We start from the raw sequence: 11,143 nt of genomic DNA, 5'->3' as shown, positions 1-11,143 counted from the left end.
TTATTGTCAAGGAACAAGATCATGGTCTCATCATTTAGGGTTTGTCGACACCGAGGCATCCTAAAAGCTAAGCTTTTATCATTTAGGGTTTGTTGACGCCGAGGCACCCTAAAAGCCTAAGCATACATCATTTAGGTTCTCATAGACACCGAGGCACCCTATAGAAGCCAAGTTAAGTTTTCATCATTTAGGGTTTATCGATGCCGAGGCACCCTAGGTTGGGCCTAATCACTTGGCACTAATCACTTGGCTCTATTGCCACCTATGTTGGGTTTATCATCTAGGGTTTATCGATGCTAAGGAGAATTCTAAGTTGGGCCTAATCACTTAGCTCTATTGCCACCTATGGTTTAATGCAGCAAGAATGGCGGGGCAGTTGATCCTACTTAACTAAGTACTAAGATACCCCGGCCCATGCATTAGTCGCAAGTACCCCATATGTCCTATTTTTAGCAAAGTCATGCTAAAATTCACGGAAAATTTCGGCATGACCTTTGCTGAAAATAGGACATATGGAGTACCCGAATTTGCCGGAACGGAAGTTAATCGACATTTCGGCAAACTCAAGGGCCTCTCGGGGTACCTGCAAATTCATCAAGACACAATGGTCGGAGACAAAACCCAGCAAACTAGCAAGATGATCATCATCTTTGCAAGTCATTACTTGTCAAATACAGAAGAAGGAACAATTTATTTGTGACATAGTTGGCCCATACAGAAGAAGCAACACCCTGCACTAGCCTAAAAACAAGTGAAGTTTCACCCATATAAGAATAACATTATAAAATCAGAGAAGTTGCTATGTTTTTTCTACTACTAGGAAAAACATCACTCATTGGAAATGACAATCTCAGTACCAGCATTTTGAACTTTGAAATGAAATACAGTAGTAGTATTAGTAGTATATGGAGTAGTATCTTGTCTAGTAGTAGTATTAGTTGTATATGGAGTAGCAAGTTTTGCCTCAGAGACCGCAAAAGCTATGTTTTTTCTCAATTCAGATAGCTAAGTGGAAAATCACGTCAAGTTTTGTTTTAATACTCTATTTCTCAATGCATGCAATTGGTTTCATCTGGACTACATCATAGAACCACCAATAAAGGACACTGAAAAAAAATATAGAGAAGCCTACGGTTCCTATCCTTGAGTAGCATGATTAGGGATGAGTAGATCTCCTAAAGGTGTCCTAAGCACCTGCTGTTACTATTGAAAGCAATGAAAACATGTAAAAGTTATTACCGTTCACAATACTACTCAAATATCCAACTATCAGGACACAAGGCATGATAATCCATCTAATCTAATGAAATCAGAACTCAACCTGATCATGGTTCATGCCCTCAGACACATCAACACCTCAAGAATGCCATGACAAAAATGAAAAGGACCAAGATAATGTTCAGTTAATAGAAAGGGGGGAAGGGGAACCGGTGTAGCTCACCGAGAGGAAGACGATGGCGAGCTCGTGCGGGGCCGGGGTTGACGAGGTGACGCGGATCGACGGTGAGGCGTCGGTGTCGTAGAGGCGTCGGAGACCTTGCCCTGCGAGACAGAGAAGGGGCCGTCAGCCCCGGCACAGGCGGGGGGCAAGGGGACGAGGAGGAGGGGGAAGGGGAGGAGGAGGGTCAAGGGGGCATACGGTGCTGCGTCGCTGCTCGGCGCCGACGGCGAGGAGGAATGCAAAGACGTTGAGGGTCGGGGCGGCGGTGGTGGGGGCGCGGGGGCGGCGGGGTGGAGGCGGGGGGGGGGGCGGGGGGGGGGGGGGGGGGGGGGGGGGGGGGGGGGGGGGGGGGGGGGGGGGGCGGGGGGGGGGGGGGGGGGGGGGGGGGGGGGGGGGCGGGGGGGGGGCGGGGGGGGGGGCGGGGGGGGTGGGAGTCCGGCGGGGGTCGGGGCGGCGGCGTCGTGGGTCTGGCGAGGGAGAGAGGGACGAATGGGATCTGGCGAGGGAGAGGGAGGACTTAGCTATAGGGGAAGCTTACTAATGGCGCACCACCCGTCGGTGCGCCATTAGAAATCGTTTTTTAGATAGCAATGGCGCACCCACCGCCGGTGCGCCATTAGAAATCTTTTTTTAGATAGCAATGGCGCACCAGGCCGGTGCGCCATTAGTATATATTTTTTTATTTTTTAATAAATGAATATGAATATGAAACAATAATCCATGCATTTAAATAATTATTGTGTATTTGTATTTCTGATAAATATTTGTTAGTTATTATGCCTGATTTATAGAATGATTATTGAAACTAGTTTAGTGGGTAAACCAAGTTAAGATTTATTTGTGGTGATGTTATAAATAATTTTTGTTATGAATTTTAGTAATTGTTTAAAGGTTTGTTCTTGCATACATAATTTGAACCAGAGCAGGGGAGGGTGCGGGGGGTGCTTCGGCGAGCGGTGGAGTGGGGGAGGGTGGGGGGTGCTCGTCAGCGGGTGGCGGCGGGGGGTGCGGTGGGTCGTCGGCGGCGGTGGAGCTAGGGGGAGGGTGCGGGGTGGAATCGAGATGGAGGGTGCGGGGGGTGCTCGTCGGCGGCGGTGGAGCGGGGGAGGGTGCGGTGGGTCGTCGGCGGCGGTGGAGCTAGCGGGGGAGGGTGCGGGTGGAATCGAGATCGAGATGGAGGGGGGTCGAGATCGAGTGTCCTCATGAATTCAAAAAGTGCCCATGAAATTTAAAAATATCCATGATATCAAAAAGTGCCCATGAAACACAATCGAGAAATGAAGACTACGATTTAAATACAATCGATCTTAGCTAGCTATTTGTTCACAATCTTCTTGCCCTTCTTTTTCGCAAATGGAGTTCTTGTATGGAACGGACATCCTTTAGGTAGGGTGGTCCTGCTGCTTCTTGTGGTGTATGCTGCTACTTCATCGTCGTCGTCATGTTCGATCTTCGGGTCGCCGTACTTGTCGAAGTCTTGCTCATTGGCTACTCCATCCATTCCGATGATCTTCCTTTTGCCTCTCCTCATGACAACACGAATGGGCTTTGACGGGTCGGTAATGAAGAATCATTGGTCCACTTGGGAAGCCAGTACCCATGGCTCATTTTTTGCGGTGACGTTTGCGCCCGCGGTCTTGGATTTGGCTTCGGGTATAACCATGGTGGTGAAATACCGGTCTTCTTTTAGGACGCTCTTGGCCCATCTGACACGGAACATCGGGACCTTCTCTCCAGCGTAGCTCAGCTCCCAGATCTCCTCGATCCTTCCGTAGTATCTGTCCTTGTCGTTACTAGTGTAGGATTCCATCATTACCCCGGAGTTCTGATAACCATCGCTCTTCATGTCCTTGTCCTCGGTGTAGAATGTGTAGCCGTTGATATCGTACGCCTCATAGGTCATTAGGTTGTGCTCGGCGCCCTGTGACAAGGCGAATATGAGTTGTCCTTCCGCGGAAGAATCCTCAGGTAAAGGGTACGACAGAAGCTTCTACTTGAACCAACACGTGAAACATGAGTTGTGCTCTTTGATTATATCTCCATCCGTCCTGTGTTGGCCTCGTTCATTGTACATCTTCTCAATAAAGGTTTTGTGCTCTAGCACCCAAGGATCGACCACGTCTATGTGTTGTAGCACGACTAGGTTTGCTCTTTCAAAGTCGGCGAGTCGACCCTCGAAGTCGACATGCATTTCGCGGCGACCCTCATGGTGACCCCGTCCAGCGAGCCTGCCGAGGTGCCTGTTGACGGGCAGACCAACGGGGTTCTCGATGCCTAGATAATTCGTGCAGTAGGAGATGCACTCTTCGGTCAGAAAGCCCCTGGCTATACTTCCCTCTGGACGTGACATGTTGCGAACGTATCCTTTGATGACACCATTCATCCTTTCGAACGGCATCATGCTGTGCAGGAACGTCGGCCCGAGTTGGATGATATCCTCCACGATATGGACTAGCAGATGCACCATAACATCAAAGAATGCGGGCGGGAAGTACATCTCAAGCTCGCATAGTATCACCATGATCTCTTCGTGTAGCCTTATGAGTTGCCTCACGCCAACCGACTTCCGAGAGATGACGTCGAAAAAGTTGCGTAGGCCAAATAGCATTTCACAGATGTGCGCATCCACAATCCCACGGATTGCAAGTGGAAGTATCTGCGTCATCAGCACGTGACAGTCGTGAGACTTCATCCCACTGAACTTCTGCTTCGCTGGGTCTAGGTATCTGCTTATCTTCCCCGCGTAACCGTAAGGAAGTTTTACTCCTACGAGGCAGGTGAAAAACTGCTCGATCTCCTCCTGACTTAGAGTGAAGCATGCGGGAGGGTAGTCATTTCCGGTCTTCTTGGCCTTTTTTCCTTTGCGACGACTTTCTGTGTCCTGCTTCGCCTCACCATCATCATCATCAGCATTAGCGTGAAGCTCCTGCCTGATGCCCATTGATTTCAAGTCTGCCCTTGCTTTCGGCCCATCTTTGGTCCTCTCTGGCATGTTGAGCAGGGTACCAAGCAGACTCTCACACACGTTCTTCGTGATATGCATGGCATCAAGGCTGTGAGGCACACGGTGGATCTTCCAGTACGGCAAGTCCTAGAAAATTGACCTCGTTTTCCATACCTTTAGCAGCGCCTCTGGCGCCTTTCGCTTCTTTCCCGGCTCTGGCGCCTTTTACTTCTTTCCCGGCAGTGGGCAATCTTTCCAATGTTTCAACAGCCCATCTATTTCCTCGCCGCTCCTCGTACGGGGGTGTCTTCGGGGTTCGGTTTCACCATCGAACAGATCCTTGCGTTTCCTCCATGGGTCATCGTCGCGAAGCCACCTTCGATGTCCCATGAACACGGTTTTTGAAGACCCGGGATCTCTATCTAGCTGGCGATACGTTGTGTCATCCATGCACCTGACGCATCCAGAAAATCCGTGGACCACCTGCCCCGCGAGATATCCGTAACCGAGATAGTCATGCACCGTCGTGAGCAGTGCGGCTCTCATAGGGAAATATTCTTTCTCTGTGGCGTCCCACGTATTGGCTGGCATTTTCCACGGCGTGTCTAACTCCTCTTTCAGCAGCCCCAGATACAGATTGATGTCGTTCCCTGGTTGTTTTGGCCCTTCAATTAGCATACTCATGTGAATGTACTTCCTCTTCATGCACAACCAGGGGGAAGGTTGTACATCCACACAAACACAGGCCAGGTGCTATGTGTGCTTCTCTGGCTGCCAAACGGATTGACTCCATCGGTGCTCGCGCCCAGCACGATGTTCCTTGGATCCTTCCCAAATTCTAGGTGTTCGAAGTTCAAAGCTTGCCACTGGCTCCCATCCTTAGGGTGACTCAGCATCTTGTCTTTTTTATTTATCTCCGGATCATTTGCGTCATCTTCTCGCTTCTTCTCCTCCCTATCCACGTGCCAATGCAGGAGCTTTGCTACCTTAGGGTCTGCGAAATACCACTGCAGACGAGGAGTGATCGGAAAGTACCACACCACTTTTCGAGGAGCTTTCTTCCTCTTCTTGTATCGAGTGACGCCGCACACCGAACATATGGTAGACTCTGCGTGCTCGCCCCAATAAATGATGCAATTGTTCATGCACACATGGTATTTCACGTGCGGTAAATCCAGAGGACACACGACTTTCTTCGCCTCCTCGAAACTGGTCGGGCACTTGTTCCCCTTGGGATGACGTTCGTGCCAGAATGACATGTTCTCGTCGAAGCATGCGTCGGTCATTTTTTGTTTTACCTTCATATCCAAAGCCATGAGCGTTACTTTCAGGCGGGTATCCTCGGGTCTGCATCCTTCATACAATGGAGTAACCACGTCTATCTCCAGTTGATCCAGTTTGGCTTTCTCTCGGGCAGCAGCTCTTGCGTTATCCGTCGGCTTGAGAAGCAGCTCTTGAATATGAGGGTCCTGCACCCAGCCCATCGATGGTTCATCATCGTCTGCTCCGCCGGCATCTTCATCATCATGATCATGCCCTTCGTCTGCTCCGGCATCTTCCTCATCATCATGTCCGGCATCTTCTACATGATGACTGTGTACAGCATCACCGTCGTGATCATGTCCTGGAGATTCTTCATCTTCTCGCCCGCCCGAGCCGCAGTGGTTGTCTTGCTGCCCTTCCTCATGTCTTGCCCGGCCTCCATGGACGACTTCATAGTCATCTTCATCACCTTGCCACCGATAGCCATCCATGAAACCACGCAAGAGGAGGTGGTCACGCACCTTCCCGGAATCCGGGTCCGCAATAAGGCTCTTCAGGTTGCATCTTCGACACGGACATCTTATCTCCGTCTCGTTCTTTTGAAGCATCTCGGCCTTTGCGGAGCTCAAAAACCTATTCACGATGCCTTCGGTCATCGTGCGGACCATGGTCGCCTGCGGGGTAGAGCAAAACGATATTTTAGAACAAAGAAAAAATTTGGCATGACTTTCCCGAAAAATAGGACCAAAAAGAATGCATAGTGCCAAAATTCTCGCCGAAACAGAAATGAATCAACATTCCGGCAAAATATTGGCAACTATCGCATTTCAAATACCGGTACCTGCAAACACAAACATATATGCAACACCACAAACATATGCAACACCACAAACATACATAGATCTAGCTAGGCCACAAAAAGTGCATGTGCACGTTGTTGGAGCGAGCTAGGGAGAAAAAAAAGTAGATATACAACATGAAGATAGCTTTCCCCTTACTTACCTATCAAAAAAAGGTAATTTCACCACTTAATTTTGATGAATCTATGGTGCACATGAGGTGAGGAGGAGGCAGCCGACAAGCTTGGAGAAGGAGGTGGAGGGAATGAAGTGGGGAAAGTGAGTGTGTAGGTGTGGTTGTCCAAAATATGTAGCTGGTCCCAAGCTACTAATGGCGCACTATACAGCCATGCGCCATTAGTAACCAAACATACTAATGGCGAACCTGCTGGCCGTGCGCCATTAGCAGTTTTGCAAAAAAGTAAGTAATATATATATATACTAATGGCGCACCGTTGCAACGGTGCGCCATTAGTAGTTTTGCAAAAAACAGAATAAAAAAATACAGTAGTGGCGCACTCCATGGCTGGTGCGCCATTACTAGTTAGAACTACTAATGGCGCACTTTGCCAGGATGCGCCATTAGTATGTTTGGAAAAATGAAAAAAAATTGTTACTTGTGGCGCACCTTGTGCCTGGTGCGCCATTAGTGTCTTCCACACTAAAGGCGCATCGCCACATGGTGCGCCATTAGTATATAGTAGTGGCGCACCACTTCTCTGGTGCGCCATTAGTGTCAATTTCATCTATAGCCCTTTTCCTAGTAGTGTATTTCCCTTAGTTTTTGAGAACCAACGTATCAATCCAGTAGGAGACCACGCGCGAGTCACATCGTACCTACACAAACAAATAAGAACCTCGCAACCAACGTGATAAAGAGGTTGTCAATCCCTTCACGGCCACTTGCAAGAGTGAGATCTGATTGAGATGATAATAATAATAAGCTAAGCATTTTTGGTATTTTTATGATATAGATTGAAAGTAAAGATTGCAAAATAAACGGTAATGGAAATAACGGTAGATTAATATGATGGAAGATAGACCTGGGGGCCACAGGTTTCACTAGTGGCTTCTCTCAAGATAGCATAAGTATTACGGTGGGTGAACAAATTACTATCGAGCAGTTGATAGAAAAGCAAATAATTATGAGAGTATCTAGGTACGATCATGTATATAGGCATCACGTTCGTGACAAGTAGACCGACTCCTGCCTGCATCTACTACTATTACTCCACACATCGACCGCTATCCAGCATGCATCTAGAGTATTAAGTTCATAAGAGCAGAGTAACACCTTAAGCAAGATGACATGATGTTGAGGGATAAACTCATGCAATATGATATAAACCCCATCCTTTTATCCTCGATGGCAACAATACAATATGTGTCGTTTCCCTTTCTGTCACTGGGATCGAGCACCGCAAGATTGAACCCAAAGCTAAGCACTTCTCCCATTGCAAGAAAGATCAATCTAGTAGGCCAAACCAAACTATAAATTCGAAGAGACTTACAAAGATAAACCAATCATACATAAAAGAATTCAGAGAAGATTCAAATATTGTTCATAGATAAACTTGATTATAAACCCACAATTCATCGGATCTCGACAAACACACCGCAAAAGAAGAGTTACATCGAATAGATCTCCAAGAGAATCGAGGAGAACTTTGTATTGAGATCCAAAGAGAGAGAAAAAGCCATCTAGCTTATAACTATGGACCAGAAGGTCTGAGGTAACCTACTCACACATCACCGGAGAGGCCATGGAGTTGATGTAGAGGCCCTCCGTGATCGATGCCCCCTCCGGCGGAGCTCCGGAAAAGGCCCCAAGATGGTATCTCTTGGGTACAGAAGGTTGCGACGGTGGAAATAGGGTTTCGTGGTGCTCCTGGATGTTTTTGGGGTATGTCAATGCAAGGAGTAGGGATTGCCATGCAAAAAATGCACTAGAGCTATAAATGTATGAAAGCTCAACAAAAGAAACTAAGTGGGTGTGCATCCAACTTGCTTGCTCACGAAGACCTAGGGAACTTGAGGAGGTCCATTGTTGGAATATACAAGCCAAGTTCTATAATGAAAAATTCCCACTAGTATATGAAAATGACAAAACAAGAGACTCTCTGTCATAAAGATCATGGTGCTACTTTGAAGCACAAGTGTGGAAAAAAAGGATAGTAGCATTGCCCCTTTTTATTTTCGTTTTTTGGCCTTCTTTTTTTATGGGACAATGCTCTATTAATGATGATCATCACACTTCTATTTATTTACAACTCAATGACTACAACTTGATACTAGAACAAGATATGGCTCTATATGAATGCATCCTACGGTGTACCGGGATGTGCAATGACTCATGAGTGACATGTATGAAAGAATTATGAACGGTGGCTTTGCCACAAATATGATGTCAACTATATGATCATGCAAGGCAATATGACAATGATGATGCGTGTCATAATAAACGGAACGGTGGAAAGTTGCATGGCAATATATCTCGGAATGGCTATGGAAATGCCATAACAGGTAGGTATGGTGGCTGTTTTGAGGAAGATATAAGGATGTTTATGTGTGATAGAGCGTATCGTATCACGGGGTTTGGATGCACCGGCGAAGTTTGCACCAACTCTCAAGATGAGAAAGGGAAATGCACAGTACCGAAGAGGCTAGCAATGATGGAAGGGTGAGAGTGCGTATAATCCATGACCTCAACACTAGTCATAAAGAACTCACATACTTATTGCAAAAATGTACAATTCATCAAAAACCAAGTATTACGCGCATGCTCCTAGGGGGGTAGATTTGTAGGAAAAGACCATCGCTCGTCCCCAACTGCCACTCATAAGGAAGACAATCAAATAACACCTCATGTTTCAAATTTGTTACACAACGTTTACCATACGTGCATGCTACGGGACTTGCAAACTTCAACACAAGTATTTCTCAAATTCAGAACTACTCAACTAGCACAACTTTAATATCACTATCTCCATATCTCAAAACAATCATCAAGTATCCAACTTCTCTTACTATTCAATGCACTTATATGAAAGCTTCTTATTATGCCTAAAATAAAATTGCCATGTTGTTCTAAAGGACTCTCAAAATAATATAAGTTAAGCATGAGAGCTCAATTATTTCTATAAAATAAAACCACCGCCGTGCTCTAAAAGATATAAGTGAAGCACTAGAGCAAAAACTATATAGCTCAAAAGATATAAGTGAAGCACATCGAGTATTCTAATAAATTCCAATTCATGTGTGTCTCTCTCAAAAGGTGTGTACAGCAAGGATGATTGTGGTAAACTAAAAGGCAAAGACTCAAATCATACAAGATGCTCCAAGCAAAACACATATCATGTGGCGAATAAAAATATAGCTCCAAGTAAAGTTACCGATGAACGAAGACGAAAGAGGGGATGCCTTCCGGGGCATCCCCAAACTTAGGATTTTTGGTGTCCTTGTATTTTACCTTGGGGTGCCTTGGGAATCCCCAATCTTAGGCTCTATCCACTCCTTGTTCCATAATCCATCAAATCCTTACACAAAACTTGAAAACTTCAGAACACAAAACTTAAAAGAAAATCTTCGTGAGCTCCGTTAGTAAAAGAAAACAAACCAACACTTCAAGGTACTGTAATGAACTCATTCTTTATTTATATAGGTGTTAAACCTACTGTATTCCAACTTCTCTATGGTTTATAAACTCTATTACTAGCCATAGATTCATCAAAATAAGCAAACAACACACGAAAAACAGAATCTGTCAAAAACAGAACAGTATGTAGTAATCTGTAGGTTTCGAATACTTCTGGAAGCCCAAAAATTCTAAAATAAATTTCTGGACGTGAAGAATTTATATATTAATCATCTTCAAAAATAATTAACTAAATATCACTCTTCAGTAAAAAAATGGCAGAAATTCTCGCGAGCACTAAAGTTTCTGTTTTTTACAGCAAGATCGCAAAGACTTTCCCGAAGTCTTCCCAAAGGTTCGACTTGCCACAAACACTAATTAAAAATAAAAAACACAACCAAAACAGAGGCTAGATAAATTATTTATTACTAAACAGGAACAAAAAGCAAGTAATAAAAATAAAATTGGGTTGCCTCCCAACAAGCGCTATCGTTTAACGCCCTTAGCTAGGCATAAAAGCAAGGATAGATCTAGGTATTGCCATCTTTGGTAGGCAATCCATAAGTGGCTCTCATAATAGATTCATATGGTAATTTAATTTTCTTTCTAGGGAAGCGTTCCATGCCTTTCCTTAACGGAAATTGGAATCTAATATTCCCTTCCTTCATATCAATAATTGCACCAATCGTTCTAAGGAAAGGTCTACCAAGAATAATAGGACATGAGGGATTGCAATCTATATCAAGAACAATGAAATCTATGGGCACATAATTCCTATTTGAAACAATAAGAACATCATTAATTCTTCCCATAGGTTTCTTAATAGTGGAATCCGCAAGGTGCAAGTTTAAATAGCATTCATCAAATTCACATAAACCTAGCAAATCACACAAAGTTTTGGGATCATGGAAACACTAGCACCCAAGTCACACAAAGCATATCATTCATGATCTTTAATTTTTATTTTTATTGTAGGTTCCCACTCGTCATAAAGTTTTCTAGGGATAGAAACTTCCAACTCA

This window comes from Triticum urartu, chromosome 6 (assembly GCF_003073215.2).
Source record: "Triticum urartu cultivar G1812 chromosome 6, Tu2.1, whole genome shotgun sequence".
Classification (NCBI taxonomy): domain Eukaryota; kingdom Viridiplantae; phylum Streptophyta; class Magnoliopsida; order Poales; family Poaceae; genus Triticum; species Triticum urartu.
This window is presented reverse-complemented; position numbering follows the sequence as displayed.